The sequence below is a fragment of the Typopeltis vanoorti genome, chromosome 17 (genome assembly GCF_054136105.1).
Source record: "Typopeltis vanoorti isolate ZY-2024b chromosome 17, IOZ_Tvanoo_1.0, whole genome shotgun sequence".
In the NCBI taxonomy this organism is placed as follows: domain Eukaryota; kingdom Metazoa; phylum Arthropoda; class Arachnida; order Uropygi; family Thelyphonidae; genus Typopeltis; species Typopeltis vanoorti.
The window spans coordinates 75,782,122-75,798,021 of record NC_143565.1 but is presented as its reverse complement, the minus strand read 5'-3'; the positions used below and the strand labels follow the sequence as shown (position 1 = coordinate 75,798,021).

The 15,900-nt window shown below is 34.5% G+C and overlaps 1 long non-coding RNA gene across 1 annotated transcript; it reads left to right on the top strand.

Annotated features, from left to right (window-relative positions):
• Positions 1 to 339: 339 nt before the first annotated feature.
• LOC150097509 (uncharacterized) lies at positions 340 to 15,598 on the top strand. The gene is made up of 3 exons (XR_016549713.1): positions 340 to 578; positions 7,238 to 7,331; positions 15,482 to 15,598. It is a non-coding gene; the product is annotated as an uncharacterized LOC150097509 (long non-coding RNA).
• Positions 15,599 to 15,900: the final 302 nt, after the last annotated feature.

Below are 15,900 nucleotides of genomic sequence, written 5' to 3'. Positions count from 1 at the left end.
ACAACTTTTAAATTTCTAACTTAGTATATATTAATGACAAAAATATTTCATAAAAATAAACAATAATATCGACCATTGCTTGTTTTCCCCCTCCCCAAGAAAACGTCTCGCGTGGAGACTTGCAAACTGATATTGTCAACATATTAGAAAGATATGTAAACAACAACAACAACCATGCTATGTAAATATTGTACATAGATTGTAAATATTTGTTTATAGTTCCGAATGTACATAGCATGTTGATTATACAAATAAAAGCAGAGTGGTTAGCGTATCGCCAAAAGGCTGCGGGTTCGAATCCTGCCGTGGGCATGGATGTTTGCGATTGTCTGTGAAAATAGTAGTGGTGGTGGTCGGCGGTAGATGGCATTGGTGTAGCTGAGGTCAGTTGGTGGATTGTGTGGTGGAGACAAAGTTGTAGATGAGTCTTTTGACTCCCTGGACGTGTAAAATAACAATCTCTCAACATCTCTTAATAGTTGCTATCTCCAACGGCAGTTTAATATTGATAATCGTTTAAATATCATGAAATAGAGTGGCGTGGCATTTTTAAAGTATATTTTGTAATGAATTAAGAGGTAATTTCTTATAACGAATTTTTATTTTTTAAAAATTAATGCTTCCAGTGCTACTAGCAAATCTGTAAAGACTTTAGCACGATCCCAAGTTTGCACGAAAAGCGTAACCTTCGCTGTTCATTGTCCTGTTGCCATTTCTTATCTCGCATTAGACCAATGACCTTTCTGTGAATCACTGGATAAATAGCATATAGTTATGATAACCTCCCATCTGTGCATTAAAAAAAAAGTCAGTATTAAGAATGGGTTTGTAATTGTATGTTTCGAGCTAGAATCACGCTCGGTTATCTATGTCGTGCGTATCCATCGCATTTGTTCCTTTTATGCTTCCTCTTTGCTTTGTCTGAAGAACTGTTTGACCTATAGTCACTTCACGCCAGAACTACCAGCAAACGTTATTTGCGCTCTTTCTTTTTATTTTCTTTCTTTCTTTTTTTAATCTCGTCTAGTAGCTTTCGTTTCCTCGATAAAATCATAAAACAGAGTCGAAAAGAAAACATTAAACGATTATTTTGCTTTTTTTGCTCAATGGCTGCCATTGTGTTCATAGTGAAACCTTGTTTACAGTCAACCACTGAAAACTTTCGACTTACAGATCTTTATCAGAGAAGATTGGAGAGAATAAGCTTTGCTATACCAAAATGGGATGGAGAAAATATGAAGAGTTGTTTTGTAGGATAGTTATCTGTGATAATTTTATAATGCCTCTGGTAAAAATAAAATAAAATAAACAAATAGGGTTCTACTGACTTAAAATGCCAAAATGTTTAATATGCCCTAGTAACGCAGGGAACATCAACAAGTGTGCTGGTCTGGTGGTTAACGAACTTCTTCGTGACTAGTGAGCTGCGAGTTCCTGTCTCAGCGTGGTTATTTTGTGATCGTCTTCAGGTGGGAGTAGAGTTTTGCCAACTCTTCCATGCAAATATTCTCCCCAGTACAGATTTTTGTTTCCAGGAATTATTTGATAGGTTACACAAATTAATTACGAGTCGTTCTTTTGAATTTCTATATTCCGTACTAAGTTGGAACACAGGTCGAATGAGTATTATATATTGAAAAATAAAAGCTATATGCGATTGCGCACGGATGACTCCATGGAGTCAGACGACAGAAGACCTATATTGACACACTAGCCATTATTTCCACAATACCTATCATACCCCTCCTTAAACTCATCCATAAACAAAGCACTCACAATCACCTCTGCCAAGGCATTCCACCCATTAACCGCCCTCCAGTTAAAAATCTAGTCCTAACAAACCATGTTAACCATACTCTTATGCAATTTTCAGGTGTGACTCCCTCGTCCTCCCCCCCCCCTCTCCTGCACTGTGTTGAAGAAAGGTCATCAGTGTTAATCCTATAAAACCCCTTAAATAACTTATGCATATCAGCTAGTTTCTGAATCCCACAGACCTTCAGTCTACTATCATAGGAACCATTTCACAGACCTTTCACAATCTTTGTCACTCGCTTCTGGATTCTCTCCACCACTTCATCATCCAGGAATCCAGGAATCCAGGCGACCACATCTGGGCCCACTAGAGCAGATATGGCCTTATTAATGCTTATAAAGTGGAATAATAACTTCCCTATCCCTGCTTTATGTTCTTCAATAATCATATAATTGGATGTGCTGGTTTGGCTACATTTGTAATATGTCCTCTAAACTTCAATTCTTTGTTCGCATTCACCCTCAAGTCCCTTGCTTCGTCGACTTCTTGCAGTTTGATTCCATCAATATATAGTACGCAGCATGTGATCTCATCATCCCCCCCCCCAAAAAAAAACTACATGTATTTTAGAACCGTGACACACCGACAGTGTATCTCCAGATTCTGTATCCTGTACGTATTCTTATTATTATCAAGAATAAGTCATTAGCCTGAGACTTCACTGGTCTTTCCATCTTTGCAAAGATGGAAAGACCCTCTCTATCTCTCTCTCTTCCTTTGGTCTATATTTATCCACTTCTTTTGGTATATCTTTCCTTTCCATTCTATAAATGCTCTTTCGATTTCTGTCTATATTCCTTGATCTTTTCATTTACGTTGTAAATATCCAATTCTCGCCTGTCTTTGTCCTTGGTCTTTCTTTTTAATAGTCCAGATTTCTGTACGCATATTAATCATTTTTAAATTATGCATTATTAATAACTATGAGACAATGAAACTATGTAATTATCTCTTGTGTACGAGTATATTTTTAACTTTTTTTTAAGAATTTTTTTGTTGATCTTTTGTAATTAGGTATCATTTTATTTATTTGTGTTATAATTATAATTATAAAGGAGAAAAGTGCAAAATATTTCTGTTTTTATTTATTTTTTTCTTAAAAAAAAAAAAAAAAAAACACCCTGTAATCATGTTCTTGGCAGTTGACAACCTAGGTGGGAGATGAATTTCGTCGTTCGGCCTGTGATGAATGTTTATTGGAGGACTAAGGTGGCTTGGAAAAAACTTCCCTATCTCTATAAATGGGGTTTCCGGTCTATGTACAAAAATAAATAAATTATTCAAATTTTATTATTATTATTATTATTTTTTTTTTTTTTTTTTGAAATAAGAAACAATCCTTAGCACACCCATAGTATTAATATGCTATAAGTTCCCAACCTTTCTTTCGTGAGTGGAAACATAAAAGAAAACAGTTGGCTAACAATCTGCCAGGATGAAATAAAAAACTAAATGCTCAAATACAAAATACAGAATGTAGCCAGATTTGTGTAAATTGACATATTGAAGATCACTTAAAACGCTTCCCTCCTTTTATAAACCTAACTGAAGAATAAGATAACAAAAACATAAAAATAACATAAATAACATAAACAAACAAAAAAGAAAGTAGAGTAAACATTTTATAAATTAAAGAAATATACATTTTTAGTATGGCAGAAAGAAATGGGAGCCTCCGTAGCTCAATCTGTTTCCGCGATGCCTTTGGTTGGAAAGATTTGCATTCGAATCCCGTTTCGGAGGCGAAGAGCCTTTGGCAGGACTATCACAACTGAAGGTGAGTTAGCCTCTCAATACGGCTGCGGAAGTTTTTTTTTAATTTTTTTATTTTCTTCCCGGAAACTCGGGTTTTCCATCTCGTAAGACAAACAAACCGTCTAGAAGAACACTTGCAATATACAGATAGTGAAAACTATCGAAATAAGAATTAACACCCTATTCCATCGCATTATACGGTGTGGGTCTACCCGTAAACAAAAGAGACATCACAGCGCTAAAGCAGGTGTACAATAATAATGATAAACGAGAATTTTCAAAACGATCACAGCGCTAACGCAGGTACAATAATAATGATGCACGAGAATTTTCAAAACGATATAAACAAATGTGATGAATATAACGATAATGATAATATAAAGATTATTATTACGTTACACCTCCAAGGTGTACAAGGACTCATCGAGAGAGGGCACTCTACTGTATTCTACAACTTTTCTCCGCCACTTAATCCACCAACTACACAGAACGTCACTACCATCATCATCCACATACAACACCATATACTGCCCAACACCACCACTAGTATTTTTTTTTGTTTGTAAACTACGTGTGTTCTCATGGCCGCCATGATATTGACTCAAAGTCAATATCTTTTAAAGAAATAAGCACAATTAAAGCTTGTAACAGTAAAACTTATTATAAGAACTTAACTGTAACGAAATTAATGATTGCTGTTAGCATTGAATAATGCTAACCACATGAAGAAAAAAAGCATGTAATAAAAATAAGAAAATCAATATGTGCGACTTTTTTCGTCTATATTTGTGTAACGAGCTATGTGGCTCGTATACCAATCGTGCCAAAAATGTAAACCTATTAGTAATCTATGAGGGAAAATAGTTAGATAATCTAGCTTCCTTCTCTTGCGCCTCAGTAGGTAATTTTGCAGGCTTCTAATAAGTGCGATGGTGGTGTCATAGGATGATGAAGTTTATCTATCACCTAAAGACTCACCGTTATCATGCATAGTAGGATTCAAACCCACAAGTTGCATGGGAGAAACGCTATCCACCAGGCTAGCTGAATCCTTTTTTTAAAGTAATTATAAAAGTACTGTACCTATATTCAGATTTGTCCCTATACAAGACAAGAAAATTCCTATTTTTATAACAAACAAGTCTGATTAGTCTCTTGTTAACTTCTGTGACTCTAAATCTTCAGGAAAAAAAAAAAAAAAAAACTTTTACATCGACAAATCATAAATTCTTAGGGAGTGGAAGAAATGTTTCCAGGCTTTTAACGGTCGTTCAACCGACTGAGGAACTTAGTTTTCCTACAGCACATGCAATTATTTTTTTTTTCGTTTGTTTATCATCTGGTTTTTAATCCTCAGCTCAACATATTCGACCGTAGAATGCACGAGCGCACACACAATACAAGTTGGGATTAGGAGCAAATAGCATTGGTTCTAATCTGAAATGCATAGTGGAAATGCACTTAACCTTAGTGATGATAAAAAATAAATATAGATCGGTCTCATCTCTGGTGAAATTTTACTATTCTCTAGCGAATATTGCAGAAGATTCAATTTACAGTAACGTAATACGAACTGATTCCTGTTCATAGTAGACAGTGAATTACGGAGGCTCCTGAGTAATATGTTATGATTCGGTAGTGATTAACAATAGGATATAGTATCTATGGTATTCAGAGTTAATCATAAAGATAAACGTCTTTGTTTTTCGGAAAGAAATTTCAAGCAGCGTGTCATATACTTATTTTCAGAATCAGCAACTGGGCAATAATATTTATATGTGCCTATGAACCCACAAGAAATTCTTACCAAAAAAAAAAAAAAAGAGGAAATTTTGAGTCGTTAGAAAGAAAGAAAGAAAGAGAGAGAGAGAGAGAGAGAGAGAGAGAGAGAGAGATTACATTAAAAAAATGAAAACCTAGTTGTTATTGGGAACAACAGTACAGTGGGAAATCATTCAATACAATATTTCTACTCAATAGAAAATGTTTGGGGGAAAATTTGGAGGAAAGACAAAACTTTAGACTGATTGGGATTTAAGGGATTTGAAATAGGAAATCATCGTCATTCAGTTCTGAGCAGAATAATGAGTAGTACTGAAAATAGCCAACGTCTAAAATCATTCAGGCAAATATAAAAAACGGGAATTATTTGAACACAAGAAACAACCAAGAATTAGAAATCAAAGCAAAATTTGACGAAAATATTGATCAATTGAGCCAGAGAAACGTATGGTGAAAAGACATAATCGGAACTTTATGATGAAGATGCCTGGCCAGAAGATCTGAGGAATTTCCCTACTCAGTGTTCAAGGACAAATTTATGAAGCGTATTTTCCTCAGTAACTCAGGCTATTTGGAGTTACAATCGAAACAACTAGGGCTGCGTCCAAATAGTAGCTGTCAGGATCAGATTTTTACATTAAAACAGAGTCAAAAACTCACTTGGAACGTAACCAAGATATGTATGGAAGGTTTGTAAATCCCGGAAAAGGCGTTTGATCAGGTCCCAAGAAAAAGCTGGTCAAATCGCTGCAGTTATATGGTGTAAATATCATTTACACGATATACTTAAATTGTAAGTGAACAATCATAATTGATAAATGGGAAGGAAGTGGGTTTCATGGATATCAGGTGTAAGACAAGAGTATACGCTATCACCACTGAAAAACAAACATTATGAAAACGGACAAGAACATAGAAAACATGAATATTGTATTCTCAATAGAGAATCTATAAAACCGGTAAGACATTTCAGCTATTTAATTGCAAATTTTAGTGACGATGGCAAATTATATATGGAAATAGATAACAGATAAATAAAGAACTGGTGGAAGAGAGTTGAATAAACTTATATGAAATAAAAGGAAAATTAGCCAAAACATTAAAATAGATAAGACGGTCTTAACCCAGTCATGTGGATCTGAAAATTGATTTGGATATGAAAGTTGATCAAAGTCTAGAAGCCACAGCTATTACAGTCCTGAATAAAGTTATTGAAGTAAACAGACGCCATCGTTGGACAGGATTTCATATAAAAATTAAAAATAATATTAGACAGAAACGTGATTTCTTCATCGTTCAAGAATGGATGAACAGAGCTAATATTATATGGTATGAACAGTTTTTAAATAGAATAGAAGAAAAAGGTTAACAAAGCAAGAATTTTATGCCAGGGTGACAGGAAACTTAGAATCATCTTATAAGACATAATAATAATACAGGAGGCCTGGAGAATAACCGATTAATTTGGAAGACAACTGTTGACAGGAGGACAGTAATATTGTAAACCTGATTATGTCATTATATCATAGTATAATATACACCTTCCTGAAAGTATATAACAAGAAACGCTGATGATTAGGGAATCACTGGAGCATCGCATAAGGGTCCGAATGACCACAAGTCATTGCAGCTCTAAAAAAAACAAGAAACAAAACTAGAAAAAAAAAGTAAAATAATGAGCATATTTATTTTTTTCTTAATTTCCCTCTATAAACACGTTTATTTCCCTTCTGTTTTAGAGGGCGCTACTTGTGATTCATATATAATATATAATACGTGTAGACAAATTATTAAATTTCAAGCGTGCATGTTTCAGTATTCAATGACCAATTTAAGAGAATACATGCATAGTTTTTATTATTTTATTTTATTTATTCTTTTTAGTGAAGAGTATTAATGGATAAACTTTTTGTTGAGAGTGAAAAGAAAAGATGAAGAGAAGCGGATGCTGTGAAGGGAAATAAATGACGGAATTAAGGTAAAACACAATTAGTAATATTTACTCTATTTCACAAGTGGCAGTGATATAGAGCATTGGTCTCCAAAGTGAGGTACGCAAGTCGATAGGTAGAGGTACGTCAAAAAAAGTTTTATTTATATTGATAGGAAAAAATTAAGTAATTAATTAAAGATAAAGAATATTACTTTCTTTCATCAATTAAACATATATCTAATATAGACAAAGACGTTATAAAGATCCTGTAAACTTAAATTTGCCAGTAGCGCACACTGGGCGACTTTGCACACATAATCGTCCGTGGCAAAGCTGTCATGTTTTTTAAAACCAGGGAGTAAATCTCTTACTTCTTATCATTGCCATTGTTTGTAGAGCATCCCAGTGTTGATAAGCCCAACTAGAGAAGAAAAATTGCTTAGTTATCCTGCTATCTACAGATGACACCACAGTTGTATTAATTATTTGACTATTAGTAGTAAGTTTAACGATTTTTTAGTATATATTGTTTCTGTGCATTCCAACGCCTTTTTGTGCTTACTTTTACGTTTACACTAGAAATAGTGAATTATTATTAATATTATAATAAATTAATTGACATTAGATACAACACAACTTTGACAAACGAATTTCAACAGAAATCTCTTCACAATTGGTGAATGGGACTGAAGTTCGAGTATTAGTTCGCCCACCATTTCTAGATCCCTTCTTGGCTTCGTGCCAAGAATAGTCGATTTATGCTGAAGGGGAGAAAGAAATGAAGGATGTACGAATTGGTCGCCAACATGCGAAATCACGTGCTTTTTGTCTGTCGCTGTACTAGTACTAGCTTGATTTTTGTTGTTCTCTTTTTGCATTTTTTTTATTATTAATTTGTATGATGGATCCAGTACAGTCAACAAGTTCTATTGTTATACGTTTCAGTAGATCTTGCAAAAGAATATTGAATAATGTGCTGACATTCTGCGAAAAAGAATCGTCAGAAGCCCGTCTTCTTGTTCCCCTTTCTCAAGACATAAAACGTGCAAGTGCGGGCGTATCGGGGTCGACTGTTAAAAGAATTCGTAGGGAATGAAAAGGTGAAGGTAAGCCAAAATTTAAATCTCCTAAAAATGCGCCAGAGAAAGAAAACCATCGAAACCGTAGCTTTGAACGATTTTGATGTAGACGTTATAAGAAGAGCTATTCACGAATTTTACGTGGTCGAGAAAAGAGTGCCAACTGTTCCGAAATTGATTCCTGTGCTTAAAGAAAAAACTAATTTTCTTTGGAAAAGAGAAACTTTAAGGAAAATACTTCATGAAATCGGATTTTGTTTTAAAAAGTCCCAGAATAAAAGGAAACTTATCATGGAGCGAAGTGACATTGTTTTATGTAGAATGCAGTATTTGCACGTATTAACACTCTACGTACATTTTTCCAACTGTTATACAAGCAAAATAGTTACTTTAAAAACAGCAATGTTCGTAAAAGAAAAGCTAAATTTTCCGACATGTAATAAACTCAGTTTGTTTATTATTACATCCCAGAAGACAGACTGATTACCCTATTATCGGAATGGATTCTCCTTTTTCTGACATGCGCAGAAGTGTAGAGGGACCTCAAATCGGTGGGCGAACTATATAGCAATTTAGTAAACACAGCAAATGATGCACTCCTACCGTTTGGTTCTACATATTTATGTGAGGTATCATTTTCTGCAATGACAGGTATTAAAACCAAATATCGAAATAAATTAAACTTGGAACCAGACCTTCGCATCGTAGTATCAGAAGCCATCAAACCAGAATTTCAAGAAATTATGAAAAAAATGCAAGGCCATTGTTCACATTAAATATTGTAATAAATAACGTGTAAAAATATCTAGCTTTTTAATTATTATATGATGATAAAAGGCATATTTCCTCTTTATAATACTTATTACAATAGATTTTTGCTCAATCAATTGGGGGTACGCGCTATTTTATTTTTTCTGTCTTGGGGGTACGCGATCAAAAAAGTTTGGAGACCACTGAAATAAAGAATGAAATCTTGATAAAAAATGTCCTCGTGTGATGTGTTTTGATATACTGACCGTTGGCCACCACGTTTACGCTGTACAGGAGAGAACAACAAGAACCGTGACCGCAACTGCTCGGAAGACAATAACCAATGAATTTATCTACGTTATAATCGCAACTGTAGAGTTCAGATCTCTCGGCGAATGAAAGCGCTTACTGCAGCAAGCTCAGTCGGGTTCGGGTCTGCCTTCTTGAATCTCTGCATGTAAACAATTGAGGATTCGCTTTTGCGAACGTTGTGCATATGGAGTCAAAAATCTTCTGAAGTGAAAAAACTATATATAGTCTGTTGTTGTTGTTATTATTAAGGACTTTAAGGGAGTTAAGGACTCATCGAGGAAAAGCTCTTAAAGGTGTCTTTTAATTGTGTAATCCCCCACCCCCTTGGTAACTCTCATATCCCTTTTTGGAAATATTCACAGAAGATACGCTCACAGTGTTAACCTGCTTCTTAATACATCCCTTTGCTACTTAACATGAAAAGAATCTGGACATGACATACTTCCTGACCACACCCATGCTCAGTTTTTCAGAGATAAACCTGAGTTCTTCTCCCTCCCACCTGCCAAGAACTGCAAAATTTAACCGGTATTGGTAAGAATTCTTTACGAGCATGTATTTTCTATCATATGTCTTATCCTCCTATTTCTCAAACTCAGAAAGCGTCAGACTTCTTCAATTTGTATTTGTATTCAAAATTCGATACTTATTATGGACGTAAGTAATACTTAAGCCTTCTCCCCTACCCTGTAGTCGTATGGAATCCTATATTTATTAACCTGACTGTGGTTTTCGAATTTTTGGCTCGCCGTTCTCTACCCTCACTCCGATTTTATTTATTTATTTACTTTCTTACTTGACGCTTTGCTTGTTTATCCAAGGACAGCATTTCATTTCCAGAGAGAATAAAATTCAGGCTACAAAATCTCAGTAAAATTTAAAATGCTTACCCTCGAATACATTTTCTCTGGAAATGCATCCAGGCATGACAAGTTTGTGAACCGCTATCAGCAGAGCTTATTTCCTATTGTAACAACATGAACTCATCATGTCGTGACCCATTTGTATGCTCAACAACTGCGTTCGCTTCCATACCGCTTTAAAGTAACAAACAGAAATCTATTTTAAATATCTTTACAAGTACTACACAAAGATATCCACACCTATTATCATTTTTTTCTTGTTAGTAGAAATCCCGTGGTAACGTAAAAATAATTATGTATTAATATGTCATACCTACAAGAAGTTCTTTGACTCGTCGCGGGAGGGCGCCCACTCTACACAGTTCACTGTCTACACAATGCTACAAGTCATCTACTACACGCAACGCCACCAGTGGTATTTCTGTATGCGAACTGCGGGGGCACTAGGGCAGATTTGTCTACATGCGGGATGAGAAAACCTGAGTTTCCGAATGGGAAACCTTTTTTTTTTTTTTTAAATGTACATTCCACTCACCACAGTTGTAAACCTATCGTACATTAGGACCGTAGGCAGGCTAATAGTAATAAGGGTTAAATAATCGATAAACATACTGGAGAATGATATTCAATAGTTTCAAACAGGCGCAGTTATGCGTGTTTGAAATAATAATGCTCTATTATTATTTTTTTTTATTTCTCATTTCAATTTTTTTTTTTTTTTGGTCTTTAAAGTCCTCTTATTTTTTTAAAGTGAATTTTACCCAACAAAAGTTGCAACATGCATCGTACATTATGAGCACCATGTCCGGCATACGGAATAGATAATTCGAAACCTTTGTTGTAGACACCAAACACATAGAATTTTACCTTGCTTTTACTTAATTCAAAATAACTGTAATCAAATCAACGACATACAACGCGGCATGAAGGGACAAACAAAGACACTAGTTAAGAGTCCACGTGCTAAAATTGAATTATTAATTTTATTAGTAATTCTGCGAGTAACAAAATAAACTCCGAAGATTGAAATGAATTCTGATTGAAATGAATGAATGAATAAATGAAATGAACTCTAAAGTAAGTAGTAAATAATTTTTAAATGCTTTATGTATTACATTTGTGGAGTATTCTGTATTCTTTTTTTTTATTATTATTATTATTTATTCATTTCATTAATCATTATTTTTAGATCTAAAATGTAGTACATAGTTTTGTGCAGTCGGTAAAATGTTATGAATTTTCTCTATTAAAAAAACACCCTAATTTATTATTATTATTATTATTATTATTATTATTAAATTCGATATATTTACATTCCTTCTTATCATCATCAAATTCCTGACATGTACCCTCAAGGGATGTACGGGATATGATAGTACTACATAAATTTACATCATTACTAACTTCCTATCTACAATTTTCCTCCAAATTAGACTGTTACTTGTCAAGACTCCAATATTATCAGATCTTATATTTCTATCGTCTAAGGCACATTGTACCGTATCAATCGACTTATATCTTGGTCTTCCTCTGGGTCGTTTTCCTGCCAACCTGGCAGAGAACACTTGTTTTGCTAATCTTTCCTCGCCCATTCTATTTAAGTGACCATACCACCTGAGATTAGCTCTGTTAACGCATTCCTGGATGCTGACAATGTCGAGTTCTTTCCTAATATCCTCGTTATTAATATGATACTGCCATTGATGCAATCTGTTCACGCCTCTAATCTTTCTCAGGACGCTCATATCTGCGGTCTCTAGTCTTTGGTCAAGTGTTTTACTTCTGACCCAGCTCTCAGATCCATAAGTTAAAACTGGTTTGAACGCTGTCTTGTATACAGCAATTTAGTGTTCCGACTAATTTCTCACTTATTCCATATGAATTTATTCAATTGATTTCCTACCATACCAGCTTTGTTGATTCTGTTGTCTATTTCCATATTTAATTTACCATCTTCACTAAAAATCGTGCCTAAAGTAGCTGAAATGTTTAACTTGTTCCACAGGTTCCCCGTTCATAATACAGTTGACATTTTCAACAATTCTACCTATTTTCATTGTCTTTGTCTTTTTAATGCTGCTGACCTTCGTATCATATCTATTACAACAGTTATTCAATTTAGTCAGGGAATCTTGCAAACTTAGCGGATTTATTTAGAAGTATAACATCGTCCGCATAAAGCAAAGAGCTAACATTAACATCTCCAATTCTGATATCATGTTTAATACCACTTTCCTTCATAATGTGATCCATATAAATAATAAATAACAGAGGGGATAATGTACACTCTTGTCTGATGCCAGATTTAACATTAAACCATCTTCCTGTACTTCCTTCAATTCTAACTGCTGACTTACAACTCAAATAAAGACTAAGTATTGCTTGATATAATACCCCATTGACACCATATAACTATAGCGTATTGAATAGCTTCTCTCTCTTGGCACCTTGTCATATGCCTTTTCCAGATCGACAAAACTTAAATACAGACCTTTGTTATATTCCCATGCTTTCTCAACTATTTGTCATAAAGTGAAGATCTGATCCTGACAGCCTCTATTTGACCTGAATCCAGCTTGTTCTTCACCAACTTTTCTTTTACAATTCTTCTCAACCGTTTCTCAAGTATACTTGCATAGATCTTGCCAGGAACACTCAGTAGGGAAATACCTCTTAATTCTCACATTCAGTTTTATTTCCCTTTTTTATATATGGGAACTATTGGAACTCAATTCCAATCATTGGGAATTCGTCCCTCTGTCCAGGCTTTCTAAACTATGCAGTACAGTCACTGTAAGACTTTTATACCACGATACTTCAGAATTTCTGGTCGAATATTATTTACTCCTGCTGCCTTTTCACATTTCAAGCCTTTGATGGCTTTTTCTATTTCAAGTATGGATATGTATTCCTGACTGTATGCCTGTTGAGTGTTTTTTTACCACTGTGCTATCACTGCTTGTTTCATTTAGCAATTTTTCGAAGTAATTACTCCATACTTCAAGGATATCTTTTTCTACCGTTTTCATGTAACATTTATCATCTCTAACTCCTTTTACAGCATCTTTCCTCCATTTCTAAGCTTCTTCAACAACCTACAGAATATTTTGCCACCTTCTTGATATTTATTTTCTATATTCTTGCCAAAGTCCTCCCATGACTTTTGTTTAGTTAGTTTTACACAGTATTAAGCTTTCTTACATTTGTCTCTGTATTCTCTAAGAGAAAAAGCTGACTTATTTGCCAGGAACTTTTGATATGCTTTCTTCTTTTCCTTCACTGCCTCTTTAACTTCCTGTGTCCACCATGGAGTTCTGATTTTTCTATCCTTGCAGACTACCTCACCAAATGCCTCTCTGGCTGAATCAATCAGAGTTTTCTTCAAGGCTTGCAACTGAATCTCCAAGGTTTGATTCCTGTTCTCAAACTCTTTCATTTTTTCTTCAATAATCTTTGTGTATTTTAGTCTACAGTTCACATCTGAGAGCTGTTCAACTTTTATTCCCTTTAAAACTTTCTTACATGTTATTCTTTTCAATATGAAATTCGATTTTATCCTGCTCAAGACTAAATAGTGATCACTTCCAATTTCAAATCCTCTGTACACTCTGGTGTCCTGCACCAGGGAGAAAACATCACTATCAACAATAACATAGTCAATGAGACTTTTCTTATTCCTTGCCTCTTCTCACCATGTGAATTTGTGCACATTTTTATGTTGGAACATGGTGTTAGTAATAACCAGTCCATGTCCTGAGCAGAAATTCAACAGGTATTTGCTATTATTATTAGCTTTGCTCTTTTCTCCAAATTTTCCCAAAATATTTTTGTATGGCGGACAATCATTTCCTACTCTGCTATTTAGATCCCCAACCAGGACCAACTTTTCCTTTTTCATTGTGTCAGTTGCTTTTTCTAAAGCATCAAAAAAAAAAAAAAATCCTCCACTTCTACCTTAGTAGAACCTTCTGTGGGACCATAGGCACAAGTAGAGTGATATACTCTACTTGAGACTGCCTGCCATTCAAGAAGATTAGCTCTGGTGATGTTGAGTTGGGGTGTACTTTCAGATTTGTTCAAGTAGCTAACTTTTCGCTGTTCACCCTGATTCCCTGGCGAAAACAACTGGGGCCTTGTTTAACCGGGCGACTCCCCAGCTGGCATGAAATTTTGTCATGTTGTACCTTGCATAAGGTACTGCTTAGGGTCAAAACTGTATAACTGAGAGGAGACCTCCACACAGCCTTTAAAGGAATGCGGAGAACCGACCAGGGCTTCTGACCTAATGTCCAATCCTCACCTTCTCGTGGTGCACCCTGTTGGGTATCTACCTGGATACTGAACGAACGAAGATGGGCTGGCAATTTGGGATTTAGTCAACCAAATTGCATTCTTATGGGCTTAAACCAATATACATTCCTACTCCTTATTAGCAATTATGTGAATTTTCATGTAAAATTTTCTATAAGTGTCTTATTGTATAAGTACATTTTTATCTGAGTAAACAGTTCCGGTTTACACAATAAAAAGCTCAGCAATTTTTGAAATCGGCAAGGAATTTGTAGCTTTATTTTATGATTGCAGTATGCAAAATAATAATAATAATAATAATAATAATAATAATAATAATAATAATAATAATAATAATAATAATAATAATGCTAAATAAGGTTATATGCGATTACATTTTCTCATTAAATATTTTAACTTAAAATGAACTAACAGATTTTTTATATTTCGAAAAAAAATAAATAAAATAAAATGCACGCGAAAGTATCTTTAAAATGAAGACTTCCATTTAATAAGAATGATAGTACATATATATTTTAATGTCGACATATTACTGCAACGCATTGCCATTGTGTATTACACTCACTTAACTAGACAGCGCAATTGATCCAACTTCAAACGTAACAAGCATTTCATCAGACTGGTACGCAAAATTAAAAAAAAAAAAAAAAAAGGTGAACTTTTCGCAACACTATATAACTTTACTTGCTCTACTTACATTTCTTAAAAACAGATTCGTACGTCCCCTTGCACTGATAATCTGACATTTTTAAAGGACAACAAAATGTTGTCCGACCTATTTAAACAAATATATTTACGGTTCGCTTAGAACCTGGCTAAACGAGTTGAGCTTATTTTTATTTTATTTTTTTCCCCTTCACGCCCCCTTCCCTTATGAAAGCGGATAATGCTGACTGACTCAATGCGGAAAACTTATCATTCCACAGCCGGAAGTAAATACCAAATTACTGTGACTTGCTTTTTTGAAATTAATTCTGGTCAGTGAATACGAGGCATAGCACACAATATTCAATGAATTTATTCAGTGCTGCTAGAAATTAAAAACTGTGTATGTTATATAGCGATTAAAAATATAATGTTTTTACTCTATCTCGAATATTGCTTAAACACTAGAAAATAAAACTTGATATTTTTTCGTAATAATAATAGAATAAAAATGAAAATATTAATTTTTTATCTCCTTGCGATCGACTGACATTTTGCTGCTATCATGATTGATTGTTCGTCTGCTTCCGACATAGACTAGATAAATCAAAGGAAGTGTGAATAAATCTTTACTGAAAAGTACGGTGCGAAAGA